This window comes from Heterodontus francisci, chromosome 19 (genome assembly GCF_036365525.1).
Source record: "Heterodontus francisci isolate sHetFra1 chromosome 19, sHetFra1.hap1, whole genome shotgun sequence".
NCBI classification, from domain to species: Eukaryota; Metazoa; Chordata; class Chondrichthyes; order Heterodontiformes; family Heterodontidae; genus Heterodontus; species Heterodontus francisci.
In genome coordinates this window covers 22,921,846-22,943,677 of record NC_090389.1, presented here as the reverse complement: position 1 = coordinate 22,943,677, position 21,832 = coordinate 22,921,846, and positions in this window count along the sequence as shown.

Genomic DNA, 21,832 nt, shown 5'->3' with positions numbered 1-21,832 from the left:
CTTATTTGCACTATGCCAATTTGTACGTGGCTCAGGTAATAATCCAGAGATTATTATCTTTGAGATTCTACTTCTTAATTTGGTGCCTAGCTCCACATACTGACTATGGAGAACCTCCTTCCTTGTCCTGCCTCTGTTGTTGGTACCTACATGGACCACGACGACTGGATCCTTCCCCTTCCACTGTAAGTTCCTCTCTAGCCCTGAGCAGATTCCCGAACCCTGGCACCGGGCAACAACAAGGCCTTCTGGACTCTCTCTCTTTGCTGCAGAGAACAGTGTCAATCCCCCTCACTATACTGTCCCCTACTACCACTACTTTCCTTTTTGCTCCCCCCCCGCCACTCCCAGACTTGAATGGCTTCCTGTACCATGGTGCCATGGTCAGGTTGCTCATCCAAACAAGCTGAAAGAACCTCAAAGCCGTTGGACAATTGCAAAAGCTGACGCTCATGCACTCCAGCCCTCTGGGTTCCCTTACCTGCCTCAGCTGCAGCCAAACTCTCCTGTCCCTGACCACTGACCAGATCAGAAGAACCTATCCTAAGGAGTGTGACTGCCTCCTGATACAAAGTATCCAGGTACCTTTCCCCCTCCCTGATGTGTCGCAGTGTCTGCAGTTCGGCCTCCAGTTCAATGACTCTGAACCACAGCCTCTCGAGCTGTAAACACTTACTGCAGACGTGTTTGCCCTGGATCACACTGGCGTCCAGGAGCTCCCACATGCTGCAGCTGTGATGCATCACCTGTTCTACCATCCTTAATGTGTTTTCATTAACTACTTCATTATTTTATTCAATTATTTATTTTCCTTTTTTATATTCTTTATTAACTTTACCACCAGTTCCTGTACTATTTTGAACCTTAGGAATAGAATAGGCCTTAACCACTTACCAGATACTCACCAAACAGCTAGCTTCTTCCCCTGTAGCAGAGTAAGAACCAAATCCTACAGGGTAAAAAAGTTAGAAAAAGCAAAGGAGCACCTCCTTCCCTTCCTCACCCAACTCCCTCAACCCACCGAACTCCCAATACTCTGTTCAAGTCGCATTTGAGAATTTGAATTCAGTACAAAAGTTCTCAAAGTAAAAATCTGATATCAGTAAATCTAACCATGAAGCTGTCAGAATGTTACGAAAACCCAAACCGTTCATGTATTTTCTCTAGGAAAAGCAACTTGCCTTCCTTACCCAGTCCGGCCTGTATATGACTGCAGTCCCATGTCAACATGGTTGACTCTTAACTGCCATCTGAAGTGGTGTAACACGTCTCTCAGTTGTATCAAAACTGCTACACTGCAGCAATTCAAGAAGAATACCCCCACCTTCTCAGGACAACTGGTGATGGGCAATAAATATTGGCCTTGACAGTGACGTCCACATCCTGAGATTGAATAAAAAGGCTTCTGGAGAGGAATGGAGACAAGGAAATTGACGGAGAACAAAATAAGTTGAGGTGGGGTATGGAACACAATAAAGATGTCCATGGCACTGAATCCAGTGTGAAGCAAAGCTCAGACAACCAGATTCCACGCTATCCCTCAGAGTCTCAAGTACCTTCCAGAATTGCTGATGGGATCTGCTGTGTTCAGGGACAGGCTCCCTGTTTCTGTTTTGTGAACCTGATCTCGGTACTTGTTGAAAACTGGTCTGATGTCTGTGTGCTTCAGAAGAGAAAGCACATCTGTTTGTATCATTTTCAGTTTCAGTAAATTGCCAAACGTTTAAAGTCACTAAAGTCACGGGCTTAAGGTCTGATTTCCCCTGGTAGTGCATATGTTAAATTGTTTATACAGAAATTCCTGTGTGCGCTATTTAGCTGCTAAGCAGATCAATGACTGTGTAGAATAACATCGAGGAATTTTAAAGAGACAAATTAGCCAGAGAAATGATCTGCAATGCACTGCTTGAAAAGGGTGGAATTAGATAAATACTTGAAGGGGAAATATTTGTAGGGCAATGGGGAAAGAGTGGGGGTGTGCTGGGGGACTGGGACTAATTGGATAGCTTGTTCAAAGAGATGACACAGGCACAATGGGCCAAATGGCCTCCTTCTGTGCTGTAACATCCGATGATTCTATGAATTGTCCCAAATCAGCTCAGGATTAACGCCACTGTGAGGAGGGTTGGACCTGTTTACATTCAGTCTCCGCCCTTTTCTAGAAGCGCTGGGGGCTTTGGGAAATGGAGAGCTGTCCTTATGGTGGCCTCTCTTTGAGAATTACATCAGAGAAGAAGGCTGGAGTTTGGCAGGATGCCACAATCGAGTGGAATTCCCGCCAGTCTGGGAATTCCCACTAGTCCGGCCTCTGGTGCCCAATAGACACAATACGCCTGCATCAAGCAGGCAGATGGTGTTGTATGATTGCATTTAAGAGTGATGTCCCTTTAAGATCTTAGTATGCTAATGAACTAAGTACCAGGACGCGGTCATGTGACAAGCCTGAGCCACTCTGCAATGGTAACACCCAGAGGAAGGTTCTGTAAATAGTTAGCTCTGCACTGTATGTTGTTAGTACCTGCCAAGACTGAGGCACATATGATTTCGCAACATGAACATTAAAACTTAAAATTGCCAGCCCCTGATTGGAAAGACATTTGCATAGTAACTAGCAGAGTTGGAACAAGGGACAAAGGACCATGCCCTGACCCATTCAACCAACAATGGACTTTTGATTACCAAACATTGAAGGTGGGGGGGGAGCGAGCATTCCAGGTTGACTGCTAAGATAGCAGAATCCAGAAACACAGAAGAAGTGGTCAGATGAGTTTTAGTCACATGACTAGCTGGCTGTTGAGATTTGAACTTCCAACAAAGGATTTGAACTCAGAAAACTCTTGGCTCCTAGTTTGAGAAATCCTCTCTCCTGCCTGCTCATCTCTCAGGGAACTGAATCTTGTGAAAACACGTGAACCTCAAAGAGAGAAAAGTCTCCTACGTGAACAAGGTTTAAGAATACTGGGCCCCAACAAAAAGCAAGACTACCTACAATCAAGTGAGCTCAAAGCACAGTAAACAAGAAACTCTTCTGATATTGCCTCAAACCCCTCTCTACTATAGTTTCCCCTCCTCTTTTCTGTGCGTATTTGCATGGGTGTATCGCATGTGCATGCTAGCGTGGGCTCGTCATATATCCATAGGCGTTAACCGTATTAGAGTTTGTTTAAGGTTTAATACATTTCCCGTTTCTTCTTCAAACCTGAGAAAGCCTGTTTGTGCTAATTTCTTTGCCTTATAATTAGAAAGCCGTAAACAAGGATTCACAAAGGGGGAGCTCAAAACACTGTGTGTTTAAAATTAAACCCTGTTACAAAAAGACCAGGTGAAGACAGCAACAGACCCCAAGACACCTTTCTAACCTGGCCGTAACAATATACTTGTTAGCTGTTAATAAACCGGTTCGAGATCTTCAACCAACTCAACTCCACGCATCTTATTTATGTCGCATCAGACAACATAAAGAACTCATTGCAGATGGCAGAGGTGGGCGGAATGTCAACCAACTTTGAGAAGAAATTCTTTCTCCTTTCCATTCCCCCACAAGTGGGTGGCCCCAGCTCTGTCGATACTGGTGTGGATCGCTCGCTCATGTTTATCTAAATCACCTGACCCCAGGAGTCCTGACAGGCCAGCACCTGGGAATTCCCAGGTCCACCATTGTCACAGCAACAAAGAGCAATTATGGATCTTCAAAAAAGTCAAATGGGGGCAAATTTAATCCCCTGTTCCCAGTGGAAATAGGATGGTGCCAGAGTTAAAATGACAGTGGTGGGACTCACTGTCCTGTTCCCACCTGCTACCATATTGCTTCTGCCCGAATTGGATAAAGAATCAATAATTAATGCAAATTGGGGTCCTATGACATACAGAGAAAGTTAGTGACCACAAAAGGCTACAGCACATGGATCTGTAACATATCAGTACTGAAAGCAACAGCATAGTAAGGGCTGGATTTTATGGGCCCACCTGAGGTGGGGCTGGAGGTGGGGGTGGGGTGGCACAGAATCACAATTGATGGTGGGGGTGGAGGGCCCGTTGCCGGCCCATCGCCAAGCGATTTTGCCTGGGGAAGGATAGGCTGACGACAGCCTTCCCGCCCAGAGGCCAACTGAAGTCCTTAAGTGACCTATTAATGGCCAATTTAGGGGCTCTTCCTGCCGCTGCTGGGATCTAACCTCCGTCACACAGGGAGGGAGCCTTGTAAAATTAGGCACCCTCCTTGACGTCTTGAAAAGGGAAGCCCCCTCCTTCATGTGCAATCTGTAGCCCTTGGAGTATCCCCGCTGGCAAAAACTCTACCACTATGGACCTCCTTGTCCTGGAATTCACACCCACCCTCTCATCCACCCACTGGCCAGGGCCTTACCTGAGGTGAGGGGTTCCAGTGCTGGGCCTGGGTCCAAGGCCTCAGCAGTACCGGCAGTGGCGGTGGTGCTGCCGTTACTGCTGAGCTGCCGGCCCTGTAATTGGCTGGCAGCTCTCGGAAGCAGCATCCCAGTTTTTAAAGGGAAGGGGATCCCAGCGTCGGGAAGATTGCCTCCAGAACAATGGAGGATCATGCTGGGGGGGGGGGGGGGGGGCGGGGGGGTGTCACGAAAAGGACGAGGCCCTAACCAGTCGCCAGGAGCCCTGCCTGCTCTATAAAATCCAGCCCTAAATGTGCAGATAGCTACTTTTAATATGATATTATTTTCTAATATATATTTTATCCAGAAACTGGTTTCTGTTACTGAAAGAAAACTTGCACATTTAAAGCACCTTTCACATCCTCAGGTCATCCCAAAGCCCTTTACAACCAATAAAGTACTTTTCAAGTGTAGTCATTGTTGTAATGCAGGGATAAACGGCAACCAATTTGTGCACAGCAAGATCCCACAAACAGCTATGCGATCATGACCAGATTATGAGGACTAATTTGGATAGCAGCGATAGTGATGCGCCTATTGATTGCAGTGTAGGCGGCAGGTCAACTTCCTGCTGATTGCTCAATTCAATGAGCTCTGCATCCAGCCCGCGCGAACCACACTGTTCATTGACTGAATGCATCCGCAGCGGGCCAACATAGTAAGCGGCTAGCACTATGTAAATCTAGCCTGCACTGCTTAAAGCCAATCTACACCTCTTAAAAGGTAGGTGCATTGTGGCTGGACCAGGTGCTGGGAGCTGTGGTTGAAAGGAATCTGTCCTGGGAAAAGTGAGGAATGGCACAACATGGGGGAGAGTGGGCTCCAAGGTTTTCTAACGCTGCACTGGAGGCCTTGGCAGAGGAGGTGGAAAAGAGGGCAAATGTTCTGTATCCACAGGAGGCAGGAGATCCTCCAGACACACAGTCAAAAGGCAGTGGGAGCAGATACCTGTGGAGGTCAATGGCAGGAATCAAGCCCCGAGGGTCTGGATGCAGCGTTGCAAGAAGTTCAAGGACCTCACACGAGTGACAAGGTCAGTGACTGCACCTTCAAATGCCACATTCCACCGACTACACCACTAGCCTCAGCCACTCCTCAATCATTACACCCCCATCACTCACCCACTAACAATCTCTATCAATCAGGACTCAGACCTAACATTCACATGCTTCACTTCACCCTCACACGCTTAGCATTGCTGCAACCCTCACACCCACGTCTCACAGCTTTCACAAACTGCCAGCTATTCAACCATGACAGAAACATCACCCAAACAGATTGCATGACAATCACAGACACCCTTCCCTTTCTCTTTCAGAACAAGGTGTCGCACAACTGGAGGCAGCAGGAGCTAACTGGAGGGGGAGCGGTGCGCCAGCATTTCCTAATCCCTGTGGAGGAGATGGTGCTGGCAGGATTGAAATGATCATTGCTGAGACCGTGGCCAGCAGCGGGGCTGAAACCATCGAAGATAACGATATGCTCATACCTAACCCTCCTCCTCACACATCCCTCCCGCCTCATCCCACACTCTGTTCTGATTTACAAGGTGCAGATGCTGTAAGCAAGCATCTCTTACTTCACCCTCCACCCTCCCCACACCACAACCTTACCCTTGTGTCTTTTTCCTTTCAGATACCCAGGAAGTGGAGGAACAGCAAGAACACAGTGATGATGAAGACATAGCACTGTCACTTGATTTCACACTCACAGCCACCAGCTCAGGTACTGACAGTTAGAGGAAAGATTAGAGGTGGGAACTGGACATGATGAGACACTGAGCATGAGTGGACTGCAGCCAGGGTAGGGGGAAAAGATAATGCAACTAGCAGCTTCCCGGAGGGTGAGGTTGCCCATGGGTCCCGTTGCAGAGGACTCAGATGAGCACTTTGATGGAGCAGTCAGAAAAATACTGATGCATGTACAAAAAAAATGCTTGGTGCATTGGGAAGCCTGCCAAGGAGCCTGATGTTGAAGAGGCATGGAGGAGTCCAGCACCAACTTGGCACAGGGCCTTGTGCAGAGCTTGGAGCCCATCCTTTCCAGTGTGGAAGTGGTGGCTAACTCCATTAGCACACTTGAGGACCCACCCACGATGCAGCATCTGCTGGCTGATGTCATATCTTCCATTGCAGCACAAACAGCAGCCACCTAACATCTGAGTGCTGCTATGCAGCTCAGACTGCTGCCATTGTGGCTGTGGATTAAGGGGCTTGCAAGTTGTCAGGTTACTAGGATTGCGGAGGCACGGCCCTGGAGGAGAGGCAGTGGCGCTATGTCCTCTCTCAAGAAGACAACATTTGTCATCCAACCACTGCCACTCCACCAGTGCCCTTGCTGTTGCCAGCCAGCCAGCCAAAACAGACTGCTGTCGCCAATGCTAAGGTGGTGCATTCCACAGCTGGGCATTCTAGGCCCAGATCTTCTCGAGGTCATCCTCCAAGGCCATTTTCTGGCTACCCCAGTGAAAGTCAGCAGGCTTCCACCAGCCATGCTACAGCTGCTGGGGTAGCACTGCATAGGAGCACTAGGACAGGTAAAGGCACCCACAAGGCAAGTGTGATTAGTTGACCCCTGTTATGCAATGTGGCATAAATTTGGTTTGAAATATTTATTTTGTGGTGCCTTTTATTTTTGCATTGTGGCTGAGCAGATGTTGTGACGGTTAGTGACAGAGGGAAGGTAAGGACTGAGACTGTTGGTGAATGGGGAATTAGAGTTACATTTACTGGCATCACAGTCAGATGGGTTCTTCACCGTCAGCCGGGTAGAAAAGGGCTGTCTAGGTTGCCTCCTCGCTTCTACTGCCTCCTTTTTCTCTCCTTCCTCCTTCTCATGCTCCTGCTCCTCAGCTGCTAACCATATAGCTGGTGGCATGAGCTGTTACTTCACAATCGCAAGATTTTGCAGCATGCAGCATATCACCACAAGTCTTCAAACGTGCACTACCAAGTATTGCAGGGCTCCTCCAGACTGGTTCAGGCAGCAGAGGCGTTGTTTCAGCACACTAATGGTCTGTTCTATCACATTTTGTGTGGCAGCTTGGCTTTTACTGTATGCATACTGTGCACATATGTGCGCATTGTGTATCAGAGCCATCAGCCACGTCATCAGTGGATAGCTCTTGTCGCCCAGTAGCCACCCTTTGGTTTGTTGTGGAGGCTCAAATGGAGCTGGCACAGTGGACTGTCACAGAATGAAGGCATCATGACTGATGCCAGGATACAGGGCACTGATGTGCATCATTCATTGCCTATGGTCACACATCAGCCAAATGTTGATTCATTTCCCCTCCAGCATATGGCAAAGTTGACTCTCGGTGCCGACAAAGTGATGTGGGTGCAGTCAATGGCACCCTGCATCATGGGGAAGCTTGCAATCCTTGTGAAGCTGTGTGCTCACTCTGCCTGCTGGTCTCTGGCAAGAGAGAATAAAATGTTGCTAGCTGTCTTTGAATAGAGAGCCTCAATGACTTCCCTTACACAACAGCCAGGAAAGAGCCGACACATAAATGTGCAGCGCCACAATCACCTCCATAGCCACTGGCAATGCAGTCCTCACCCTGCACTGAGCTCGCAGTTGCGGCTGCAACAAGGTGGCAGATTTCATTGAGGGCATCATTATTGAAGCGCTCACACACTGTTTCTCACCAATATTCAGGTAGGAATATTGCTTCTTGAACACCCTGGGCAGATATGGCCTCCTGCTGAAAGCCTTTCTCCCTCTCCTCCTCCTTTGCTCTCTTCCAGCAGCTTGTCTTGCTCTGTGTCACCTCTGCTCATTCATCCTGCTGTGCTGTAGTCCAAGGGCAATACAAAATACAACACTCATGACTGGGAGCAATTAGTTTGTGCAGAAGTCTTGAATTCAGCAAAATCTCCTTCAGCACCTGCCACACTGCTCCCTGTAGACTTTAGCAACTTGAAACAACTATAGAAAGCACCAAACACATGGAATCGAAACAACAGCCAGAAGAAATCAAACAGCAACTAAGCTGAAAGTAGTTGATGATCCCTTTAAATAGCGCTAGCATGGGGTGTCCTTTCTGCTACTGAATTCGTGTTCAGCTGTGCAAGATTAAGAGAGGGCATTGGCTGGAATGTTGAACAGCACCACTGGCATTAAATCAGTGTTGAATGCAGATTGACTGCTCTTCCAAAAAGTACTTCTTTGGCTGTAAAGCACTTTGAGACATCTGGTGGTCATGAAAGGCGCTATATAAATGCAAGTCTTCCTTCCTACCTGCAGCAAGTGTTTACTGTGTGCTGCTAATGCCTGCAGCAATATGGTATCCAGCACGATTCTCCCCACAAGTATACATGCGCCACAGGCACCATTTTGGAATTCTAAGGATGCTCATCACACCCAAAAAGCCCAATTTCTCATCCAATCTATTGTTGGTTGGGAGATAAATGTTGACCAGGACGTTGGGGAGAACTCCCCTGCTCTTCTTTGAAATAGTGCAATCCTGTGATGATAGACAGGACCTATTTAATGTCTCATATGAAAGGTGGCACCTCTGACAGTGCAGTACTTCCTCAGTACTGCTCTGGAGTGCCAGGCTAGATTTTTGTGCTCAAGTCTCTGGAATGGGACCTGAACCCACAACCTTTTAACTCAGAAGTGAAATGTTATCTGCTGAGCCACGGCTGACACCTCAAGAGCACATCAATCATTACATAGAATTGCATCAAATTTACAGCACAGAAAAAGGCCATTTAGCCCAACTGGTCCATGGCAGTGCGTATGCTCACCCCCCAATCTACTTCATTACACCCTATTGACATAACCTATTCTTTTCTCTCTAATGTGTTATCTAGCTTCCCCTTTAAGGCATCTCTGCTATTCATTTCAATTACTTAAATTAGCAAGTTCCACATTCTAACTATTCTCTGGGTAAAGAAGTTTCTCCTGATTTTGTTATTGGATTTAATACTGACGATCTTATATTTGTGACCCCTACTTTTGGACTAGAAACATCAACCAATGCAACATGAGCACAACTCATCAACTCCAGGGAGCCGCCACACAACTCCATCAAGGGAAGCAACAGAAGCAAATTATGATAAGAAAGAGTGCGATAAAACTGGTGGAGTTGTTGGTGGGAGGCTGAGGAATCCTTAGTCAAGCCTGGCTCAGGTATAAAATTAAAACCCGACCTGGGCCCGACCCGACCACAGCCGACCCGAGCCCGAGCCCTTTAATTTTTTCTCGTACCCGACCCAACCCGACGCGAATCTCCTTTATTTGTTCTGGTAGCAGGCTATTCCTGCAGCTGGAGTTGTGGGGAGCCATGGGTAAGCCTGATCCCGTGACTTCCCGGAAGCAGCACGAACCAGCCCAGCCCGACCCGACCCGATCCCGAATGCTGGACTTGGAATATAGACTTGACCCGAACCCGACACATGTAGTCAGGTCTCGTTGGGTTCGGGTCGGGTAGCCAGGCTTTAATCCTTAGCGCAACACATTAGGAAAAGCTGCATGCATTCTCAGGAATAAACCATCCAATGACCACCACAAGTGGATAAGAAGCAGTCAAGTACATCATATTCACTGTTGTTCCATACTGATCCTTGAATCTAAATCAGAGCAGCTGCAGCAGCCAATGGGAATAGCAGTGCGAGTGTATCCCTTAACAACAAGATAAGCAGGCATTCGAAACAGCTCATTGGCCATGCACGCTCCTGGGATGTGTGTGGGTTCATCCAGTTGTAGGTGATGGGAAGTGGAGGGGAAGTATTTCAGTGTAGAGCGTTGACCCCCTTAAGATTTTCCACATCATTAACTTCTAACTGCATCTAACTTCAGAGACTCTTCAGGGTGGAACGGACAAACCAGACGCTAGGACATTTAGATCAAGACTTTAGGAAATGGATGTGTCCCACAAATATTAGATGGAGGGTGGCAGGGGGGAAACAAATCCTCACGGAATGTGTCTACTTCCTGTTTTTCATAGGTCTAATGAATGGAAGGATGAACACAGAAACAGGAGTAGGCCATTCAGCCTCTTGAGCCTGTTCCACCATTCAGTTAGGTCTTGGCTGATCTGTATGTTAACTCCATCTACCGTCTTGGCTCTGTAACCCTTAATACCCTTACCTGAAAAAAGTCTATCAATCTCGTTTTGAAATTTTCAATTGACCTTCAGCCTGAGCCTAGGAGGGGGTAACGGAGGGGAGGTGTGTACATTTGACTTCGTAACATGTTCCCTACCACATTTTGCCATACACAGGTCTTCACAGAACACTCTGCCATGATCCTTGAACCCAGTTTAAGCTCAGCTTTTGTGTCTGAAAATTATCTCTACCATCTGGGCCACAAGATGTTTAGCTAAAGATCACTCTATAAAGAAGTGAAGAAATCAACAGGTAACTATATCGATCACATAAAGGGCTATGTATCACAAAACAACCCCTCCTTCCCTTCAGCAACCTTCCCTCTAAGAGTGTCCTTTTTTTCCTAATGAAACGGCTGAGTCCTCTGTGAATCATACTTGAAGTTTAAATGCGCTTTCTAAAATGTTTACAAGCTAGGGGGTCAAACCCATCTGCTGTAGATAAATATCAACATTACAACTTGGCTACACCTTCAGCTTTCACTCCCTCCAGGCCTCAAGATTACACTGGAGTTGACGCAACAACCCATGGAATCCCATCAAATAAACATATATTATGGGAGCTGATGGACATATGACATCAGCTGTTGTCAAGTCTCTGTTAAACCTACAGCCAGATAGTCCAATGGGTGGGTCATAAGGGGCATTTGGCTAATACATTGGGCCCAACTTTTCAGGGAAGCACTGGCATGGTATTGCACAGCTTGACAAGTTCAGGGACGCGATTTGCAGTAAGTTAAACTGAACACACATTATGCAAATCGATCCACTCAACAACAGGAAACAAGACACTTCATCTGTATCAGCTTTCAGACAAGTAAGTGTGATACAGTGAGTGAGCCCGGGGTTAAAGGGCAGTGCTGAACTGCAGCACACCGCTAACAATTAGTTTCCTGGCAATTGAACTAATCTATTTGGACTTGTTCTAAACCAGTTTAAGGTCTATCAGAAGTATTACTGGAGTGTCCACATGAATCAAAGACCTGAGAAAAGCCTTGGGGATTAACATATCCTTAACAGTACAATGGGCTGGATTTTGCTGTGAAAGTAATGGTGAGACTAACAGCACTCACTGTTATTTATACGCAAATCAGGCAGCAACTTCCAACTAGTGCACATGTGCAGTTAAATGCGGAAATCTGGAAGTTGCAGTCCCAGATGTACTGCTCCTCCGTAAGCTGTGCAAAAACGGCATCTCGCCGTCTGGCTCCCCATTCAAACGTGTGGACTGGAATCAAGTTCCTGTACTGACATCGCAGGTAAGGACTAAATATGCCACAAAAGGCTATTCCAATCTAAGTACCCTTTTAACAGTGTGGTAAGTCTTAATTACTGCCAAACAACTTCTCTCGCACCGAAAATTAACATTTACAAGCATGGAGTCTCAATCTATCAGCTTTTAATTATTATTGAAGGTTAAAAAAAATTAAATCCTTTTTTTAACTTTCTCTGTCTCTTTTCTCTCTCTCTCTCAGTCCAATCTTTCTTTCCCTCTCTTTATTTTGCTTTCTGTACTTGATTTTGTATTGAACTCAATATTTGAACTGACATTTCCTGGTTCAGACTCTGCGTTGCTCATTAATGCTACTTCAGTCTGATTAGTTAAGGAACAACACAGTTGCTTGCCCTGTTTACACCAATCCCAGATGCCACTGCACTGTTTGGATGTCCCACGGACAGCAATTTACCATGCGAATACCCATGGAAAGTCTAAGGGCAAGTACAAGTCTGATGAATGGCTGGTACTGCTCACAGCAAAATACAACCCTATGTATTTGGAAACCATAAACAAATCTGCTAGTCAAGGAGTCTAGAAATTAAGAGGATTTATCCTCCTATTGATTGAGTCCATTGTGCTTCATAATTAGCATTTCGGAAGATTTTTGGCATCGCTGCCCAGAGCTGTAGAGTGCTCAGGAAACATTTAAAAAACTGTTGGCAGACCTTGGCTTGAGAAACAGGGAGGCCAGAGATGGAGAAATGAGCGTGGAAATGGGAGGGAGGGTTAAAATAGTGATCACACTTGTGGACAGAAATGAAAAAGAACTTGCATTTATGTAGCAGCACCTTTCACAACCTCAGAACTCCCAAAAGCCAGTGAATTACTTTTGAAGGAGTGTTTGGGGCCATCCCCCAGCAGGACAGTCTGAGGGCTCTCCGCTTCTTCCTTGAACGGAGACCCAACCAGTCCCCATCCACCGCCATCCTCCTCCGACTGGCTGAACTTGTTCTCAGAGTGAACAACTTCTCCTTTAAATCCACTCACTTCCTCCAAATAAAAGGTGTTGCTATGGGTACCTGCATGGGTTTTAGCTGTGCCTGCCTTTTGTGGGATGTGGGGAACACTCTTTGTTCCAGTCCTACTCAGGCCCCCTCTTTCACCTCTTCTTCTGGTACATTTTTGATTGTAATTGGTGCCATTTCCTGCTCTTGTCCTGAACTGGAAAATTTAATCAACTTTGCTTCCAATTTTCACCTTCTCATGTTCCATCGCCGACACTTACTCTCCCTTCCTCGACTTCTCTGTCTCCATTTCTGGAGATAGGCTATCAACCAATATTTACTGGGGAGGGGAAACGTTTAGGGGGGATATGCGTGGAAAGTTCTTTACGCAGGGGGTGGTGGGTGCCTGGAACGCGTTGCCAGCGGAGGTGGTAGAAGCGGGCATGATAGCGTCTTTTAAGATGTATCTAGACAGATACATGAATGGGCAGGAAGCAAAGAGATACAGACCCTTAGAAAATAGGCGACATGTTTAGATAGAGGATCTGGATCGGCGCAGGCTTGGAGGGCCGAAGGGCCTGTTCCTGTGCTGTAATTTTCTTTGTTCTTTCTTTCTTTGTTCTTACTTAAGCCCACTGACGCCGCAGCTACCTCGACTACACTTCCTCACACCCTGCCTCCTGTAAGGACTCCATTCCATTCTCCCAGTTTCTTCATCTCCGTCACATTTGTTCTGATGATGCAACCTTCCACACCAGTGCTCTGATATTTCTTTCTTTTACCTCAGCTGAGGATTCCTCTCCACCTTGGTTGACAGGGCTCTCGATTGTGTCCATTCCATTTCCCGCACCACTGCTCTCACCCCTTTCCCCCCCCCTCTGTTCTTTCTTCCCCCACCATCGGCATCACTTTTTTATTCTCCCAACCGTTAGTTTCCCCCTCACCCCTTCTCTAGTTTTCCCTCAAACCTTACTAAAATGCTTGATTATCTTTCAGTTCTGAAGGGCAGTCTACATCTGAAAAATATAACCTGTCTTCTCTCTTTTACAGAGATGGATCTGCTGTCTATTTCCAGGGCTTTCTGTTTCTGCAGCAAAAACACAGTGTTATGAAGGGCATCACCTACACCTCCAAGCTCTAAAATTGGCTCTGAAATTGGGTGGCATCGGCTCGAACCCATTAAGTACAAAATAGGATACCTGCCATATGCACAGAATATTAACCTTTGGACCTGCTTGCAACTGGGTAGACTGGCAACGGGTCAGGAACTCAATAGTAAAGCAAGCTTTGCCTTGGCTTTTTGACTCCGTCACTGCGCACCCCACTTCCAGGTTTCCCGACCAATTGGAGCAGTCAGACATGACCTGCATCCGAATGTTTAAAAGGACCTTGGCAGGGATCAGAATTGATTCATTCTGCAATTGTTAAGACAGAGACAGGAACAATCCTGATGGCGTCTCAATGTGGGAAGACTGCCCCAGGTTCTTGGAGGCACCCCTGGAGGTAATACTGTGGGCTGTAAATGCATGCAGAGAAATATTATTCCCAGCGGACAGGAGGAAGAGGTGAGCCTCTGGGAGCAAGCAGACATGGCTGCAGCTTCCTGGAAGGAGCTGGAAATGAAGGAATTCAGGGCTGTAGTGACCTTGACTGCCACTGGCAATGCATATCCAGCTTGTCCACTTGGAAGGAGATCTTGCAGGAAGCTGCAGATGTCAGAAATGACCTCCTGTGAAAGTCTGAACACTAGAACACAAGAACACAAGAAATAGGGGCAGAAGTAGACCATATGGCCCATTGAGCCTGCTCTGCCATTTAGTATGATCATGGCTGATCTTGGGCTTCAATTCCACTTTCCTGTCCGCTCCCCATATCTCTTGATTCCCTGCGAGATCAAAAATCTATCTATGCTAGCCTTAAATGTATTCAATGATGGAGCATGGGGTAGAGAATTCCAAAGATTCACAACCCTTTGAGCGTAGTAATTTCTCCTCATCTCGGTCCTGAATGATCAGCCCCTTATCCTGATATTGTTCTCCCGCATTCTAGATTCCCCGACCAGCGGAAACAATGTCTCAGCTTCTACCCTGTCAAGCCCTTTCAGAATCTTGTATGTCTCAATTAGATCACCTCTCATTCTTCTAAACTCCAGAGAATATAGGCCCAGTTTACTCAGTCTCTCATCATAGGACAACCCCCTCATCCCAGGGACCAATTTAGTAAATCTTCACTGCACTGCCTCCAGTGCAAGTATATGCTTTCTTAAATGTTGAGATGAAAACTGCACACAGTATTCCAGGTGCAGTCTCACCAAAGCCCTGTACAATTTTAGTAAGACTTCTTTATTCCTGTACTCCAATCCCCTTGCAATAAAGGCCAACATGCCATTTGCCTTCCTAATAGCCTGCTGCACCTGCATGTTAACTTTATGTGTTCCTTGTACGAGTACCCCCAAGTCTCTCCGAACATCAACACTTACCAGTTTCACACCTTTTAAAAAATATTCTGCTCTTCTATTTTTATGACCAAATTGAACAACTTCACACTTCTCTACATTATACTCCATTTGCCATCTTGTTGCCCACTCACTTAACCTGTCCATATCTCTTTGCAGCCTCTCTATGTCCTCCCCACAGCTTGCCTTTCCACTGAACTTTGTATTATCAGCAAACTTAGATACATTACTCTCTGTCTCTTCATCCAATCATTAATATAGAGTGTAAATAGCTGAGGTCTCAGCACTGATCTTTGCGGCACCTAACTATTTCACTGCCTGCCAACTTGAAAATGCCCCATTTATGCCCACTCTCTGTTTCCTGTCTGTTAACCAATCCCCAACACCATGAGCCCTTATCTTGCCTATTAATCTTTTATGTGGCACTTTATTGAATATCTTTTGGAAATCTAGGTATACTACATCTATTGGTTCTCCTTTACCTATCCTACTATCCTAAAAAACTCTAATAAACTTGTCAAACAGGATCGCCCTTCAGTAAAACCATGCTGACTTGTTCTAATCGTACTATGCTTTTCCAAGTGCAATGTTAAGAATTCTTTAATAACAGTTTCTAGCATTTTCCCAATGACTGATGTTAGGCTAACTGGCCTGTAGTTCCCGGTTTTCGCTCTACCTCCTTTCTTGAAAAGTGGTGTAACACTTGCCAACTTCCACTCTGAAGGGACCATTCCCGAATCTAAGGAATTCAGGAAAATCATAGCCAGAGCATCTCTGTAGTTCTACATCCTAAGGTGTAGGCCATCTGGTCCCAGGGAACTTGTCAGATTTTAGTCCCTGAAGTTTCTCCAATACTTTTTCTTGGCTGATATCAATATCCTTAATTTCTTCACCCTTTTAAGCCCCGAGGTTACTGTCTATTTCTGGTATGGAACTTCTGTCTTCTCCTGTGAAGACAGACACAAAGTATTTGTTCAATGCCTCTGCCATTTCCTCATTCCCCATGATAATTTCTCCTCTCTCTGCCTGTAAGGGACCAATTTCTACTTTAGCTGCTCTCTTCCTTTTTACGTACTTATAAAAGCTCTTACAATCTGTTTTTTTATTGCTGGCCAGTTTACTCTCATTCTATTTTTTCCCTTTTTATCAACTCTTTGGTGGCCCTTTGCTGGTTTCTAAAACACTCCCAATCCTCAGACTTGCTACTATTTTTTGCAACATTGTAAGCCTCTTCTTTTAGTCTAATACTATCCTTAACTTCCTGAGTGAGCCATGGATGGGTCTTTATTGACGAGTTTTTATTTTTGAACGGAATGTACTTTTGTTGAACACTTTGAATTGTTTGTTTAAATGTTTCCCACAGTTCATTTACCACCATACCTTCCAGTCTACTTACCCAGTTAACCTTAGCCAGTTCTCCCCTCATACCTTCGTAATTGGCTTTGTTTAAGTGGCTTTGAGCCTCCTGAGGCACTGAGTGCTCGGTCAAGTCCAGAAAGCTAATCCTCTGGCTGTATATCTGAGCTAGGGACATTGCCTCCTGAAAGCCAGGGCTCTGTGTTCATCCCCTCTGTCCTGTGGAGTGGTAGGTGTTGATGAGAAGGCAGCTACTGCTGTTGGTGGTGTTACTGTTGCTGCTCATCTTGGAAATCATCTCTAAAGCAGTGAAAACTCACAGAGCAAGTCCAATGAGCAAAGGTCTTTCACTTAGGCAGTGAAGCAGCTGTCTTAACTCTGCATTTAAAGGCTGTCAATTTCACAGCACCGTCAATCCCCATTGTGCTCTCGCTGTGTTGACCCTGGCGAGTTTCAGACAGCTCAGGAAACACGTGCGCTGGCAATTAAAGCCAGAATCCAGGATGAAATCCTCACTCAGTTGTTTTTTTCAAATCACAGACCCATCAGTTCCACAGGGGTTTCCCATGTGCTTTGAAATGTGCCTCAGTCAAATGGGGAACTCAACAGGTTCCACTGGCACCTTAACACACAGGCATTTTTCAAGATTTCCAACTCCCCCTCCCCAACTTGCACTGACTGGTTAAAATTTCCACACACCCCCATGCCCCCATATCTCCGGTGGGACTGTGTGAGATTGACTACTTCCTTCAACTTGATCCGATGGTGATTGTGTAAGGTCTTTACTGAACAATATTTGTTTAATGTAGACCGCCTGTTGTTGTTAATTGTGTCCATCTCCTTGTAACTATGGTGGCATTGGGCTTGAGCCCTACCAGAACATCATCGAATCTTACAGCACAGAAGGAGGCCATTTGGCCCATTCTGCCTATGCCAGCTCTTGAAAAAGCTATGCAATTAATCCCACTGTCCGGCCCTTTCCCCACAGCCCTGAAAATGTTTTCCTTTTCAAGTTTTTTTTACAATTCCCTTTTGAAAGTTGGTATTGAATCTACTTCCACCACTCTTTCAGACAGTGAATTCCAGAACATAGCAATTCGTTGCATAGAAAAATTCTCATCATCCCCCATTAGATTCTTTTGCAGATTATCTGAAATCCTCTGGTTACTGACACACCTGCCAGGGGAAAGAGTTTCTCCTTTCCTCGATCAAAACCCTTCCAATTACAAGTCTGTGCAAAACAGGACATGCTGATTGGAAACCAGTAACTTGGAGGTTTTCCTGCCATTCATCCACTGAGATATTAGATTGTTTTCTAAATTCAGTAGAAGCCACTACTGATGGCCATTAATCTACACTAGATGTTAAATCTGGCCAATGCTGACTGACTCATCAAAAAGAAATATTGTTGCTCAACCTTCCCAGGTGGTAGCCAAGGTACGAAACTCCAGCACTAAATTATCGCAGTCGGCAGCTGCCCACATTATATGATACTATTTAGGTTGCTGTTCCAGTTCTTTCATTGCCTAATAACTTCCATACATTCAGATATAAAGAAGCTTCAATCTGTCCTGTGGTGCTCAATAATTAGATCCATAAAGGGGGAGCTGGAAAAGGTTTTCATTTTTAACTCTTAACATTGTCAAACTTCCTGGTGATGCATGAGTTGCATTGACGAGATGTTTTATTTTTTAAGTTTATTTAGAGATACAGCACTGAAACAGGCCCTTCGGCCCACCGAATCTGTGCCGACCATCAACCACCCATTTATACTAATCCTACACTAATCCCATATTCCTACCATATCCCCACCTATCCCTATATTCCCCTACCACCGACCTATACTAGGGGCAATTTATAATGGCCAATTTACCTATCAACCTGCAAGTCTTTGGTGTAAAGATCTGTTTTGCTGGACTATTTTGCTGTATAAAGAATAGCCATGAGTCAACCAAAATGAATACACCCTGTAAAGAAAGCAAATACACTGGGTTTTAATCCTTGATCTGACATGATGCCTCGATCGGGGTTGACTACAGTGCATTAACCGTAAAAGCGAAAGCCTTACTGACAGATGGGATTGCGGTATCAGCCTTGTCCTTCCCCTACCCTTTGATCTTTGATTACAAAGGAAGCCCCTGGCCATTGGGATGAACAGCTGAGCTGCACATTTCAAACTGAGCACATCCTGTTAGCTCACTCAATCTGTGTACAATTCAACATAAACCCCTATGTGTTGGCAGCAAATTAACAGGCTTACAGTGTCGCCCACCACAAGATGAAATGACATCAAGAAGGAAATGAGATTAGGTCTCAGGGAACATAAATAGAGGCAGAAAGGGGGACAATAAAGAGAAAGAATGAAAGTCAATTGTCAATTGAGCTTCTAAAAGGGGGATATACAATAATCCCATAGAACAGCGTTCTAGACAGGGGAGTCACCGACAACTTTGTATGAAGGACAGTGAAGCTAGTGTGGGCCTACTGAAAAAAGTAGCCATTTTTGCTCTGCACTTTCTTAAATTCTTACGCTTTAAGTTGGGAAGCCATATTAAATTGCAGCAAGGTCTGCTGGAGGTTACATTAAACTAAACAAAACTCATAGTACTGGAATGGGGATAAACATTAGGAGGGAGGAGGGCGATCAGGAGAGGCCGGGGGGCTAGGGACGAATGAGAGAGTGGGTGCAATGATCAGGAGAGTAGGGGAGGCAATCAGGTGAGAGGTTGCTGATCGGGTTGGAGGGATGCAGTGTTCAGATTGCTTGCTGTAGAAAGGTCTGGCGGAGCATAAAGTAAGCTGTGTAAAACTCAAGGTCCTGGGAGGGGCGAGAAGTGATTGAGATGGGGTGGGGGTGGCAATCAGGAGGGAGAGAGATGATCGGGAGGGGGGCTATGATCGGGAAGGAGGGGTGAATGGGACTGGGGGTCATGGGGGGGGGGTGGTCAGGAAGGGGTGTGTGATAGGGAGGGAGGGTCGATTGGGACTGGGTGATTGGAGGGAGGGGATGATGGGGGGTGGTCAGGAAGGGGCATGTGGTTGGGAGGGAGGGGGAATTGGGACAGGGTAATTGGGAGGGAGGGAGCGATTGTGGGATGATCAGGAGGGACGTGAGTGATTGGGAGGGAGGGGGCGATTGGAACTGGGATTGAGGAGGGGATGATTGGGACTGGGTGATTGGGAGGGGGGCAATTGTGTGGGATAATTGGGAGGGAAAGAAGTGATCGGGGGGGAGGCAGTGTTTGGGACTGGGTGATGGGGAACGTTACTTTGTTGGGTTTGTGCTGGTAGTGTTGTAGGGCATTCTAGAGAAAGTCTTAGACTCCAGGTCTAAGGTTAACTAACAACTCTTTATTATTTACAGTTACTATATACATTCTCAGCAAGCCACCTAAGCTACCAGTTGTCAACCTCTAGGCTGAAGAGTTGCTTGGAATTTGCCTCTTACTCGCAGTTGTGTCCCCCTTGTACCATGCAATTGTATATCTGTCGGTTGCAGGTAATGTCTCTTCACTCAAGGCTCTTGGTCAGACAATTCTGTGATGCTAGCCCGTGTCAAATTTAAAATTCGTGAGGTATCCATTCACGTAGATGTCTGCTGTCCAGAGATCTTGGTCTGGGTTATTGATTTCTCCCAAGAACTCTCCTGGTTCTTTCTCTTGTGGGTATTGCTGTACCTGATTCACTACTGTTCACGTGAAGGTCTCCTGCTTTGTACCTTTAAGTGAAGAAATGTTGCTGTGATACATCTTCCCAAAGTGTCCAGTTTTTCCACACTTAAAACACTCAGTTTTACTTGCTGGACACTGCTCTCATCTGTGGCTCCACAACATTGACAAGGTTTTCCTATGTCATGCACCTTCTCACCTGTTTGTTTTTTCCATTCCTCAAAGAGTTTCTCTGACTTTGGCTTCACCATGTCCAACGGGCATTGGACTCCTTCTCATTCACGGCTTGTCTTCAGCTCGTAGGATGCCCCTATTCTGTTTGTGAACTTCAGCTGGTCTTACAATTTGAATGGTCTTTTCTAGTGTAAGGTCTTCATTAGATTGCAACAGGTCTGACAAGGATCCAGCTGCTATGCCGACGACTATCCTGTCTCTAATTATTTCTGCCTTTAATTCGCCGTATTCACAACCTTCTGCCAATCTATAAAGGTCGTTAATATTGCAGTCTCCAGATTCAGCAATCATCTGCGCCTGCTTATTAAATTTGGCTCTTTCCAATATTTTATTGGTATGGAGATTGAAATATTTATCAAAAGCTTGGAGTACCTCTTCAAATATATCGGTAGCCTTGTTGATCCCTTGTCGGACAATTACATCATCCGCTATCGCTCCTACTGAATACAGGAGGGTGAGCACTTGCTCCACTTCAGATTTGGTCGGGAGTTGAGAAGCAATTCTGAATCTTAAGAACTTTTTTTTTCCATACTAGACAATTTTGGACCTGATTGGGACCTTCTTGATTCTGGAAACTCTCAGGCATTCCTAATTTTGGATCCATATTGTTTCCTTTTGTTTGCTAGGTTTTGTTAGGGTGTTTCCCTTTAATTTTAAATTTTTCAGGCTTGGCTAGAGGTGTTTGTGTTCTGTTTGGGGCTTTGCCTTGCTCCCCAACCTTTCCCACGCTTTCCGATGATTACTGCATTTTTTGTCCTCGGTGAGGCTGAGCAACGGCTGCCAACTGTACTCCCCTCCCTCGTTGCCGATTTGACTGAGATCGTGTTCTGCACCTGATCTTTTTCCCCAGTACACCGCTAAATAGATGGCCACTTTCACTATCTCACTGATCCTGGATTGTTGCCCGCCATGAAGACTCAGACCCAACTGTTGGATGCGCTGGAAGTATCGACAGAGAGGCCCATATTGCTATGATGTGGTCTGAGAGGCTGCAGAGCTCTTCACAGCTTCTTCTGCCTCTCTCTTTCTTACTGCACTGAGCTAGTATTTATCTTTAAATTTCTCTATTGTTCCCCTGGTGTTTCTTGCAAAGGTAAGGAGATCTTCAAATTCTGCTGGTCACTTTCACCATTGCCACCATGTTGCTTTGCTAAGTTTGTATCAGTAGCGTTTATTTATTTATTTATTTTATTTATTTAGAGATACAGCACTGAAACAGGCCCTTCGGCCCACCGAGTCTGTGCCGACTAACAACCACCCATTTTTACTAATCCTACATTAACCCCATATTCCCTACCACATCCCCACCATTCTCCTACCTACATGAGGGGCAATTTACAATGGCCAATTTACCTATCAACCAGCAAGTCTTTGG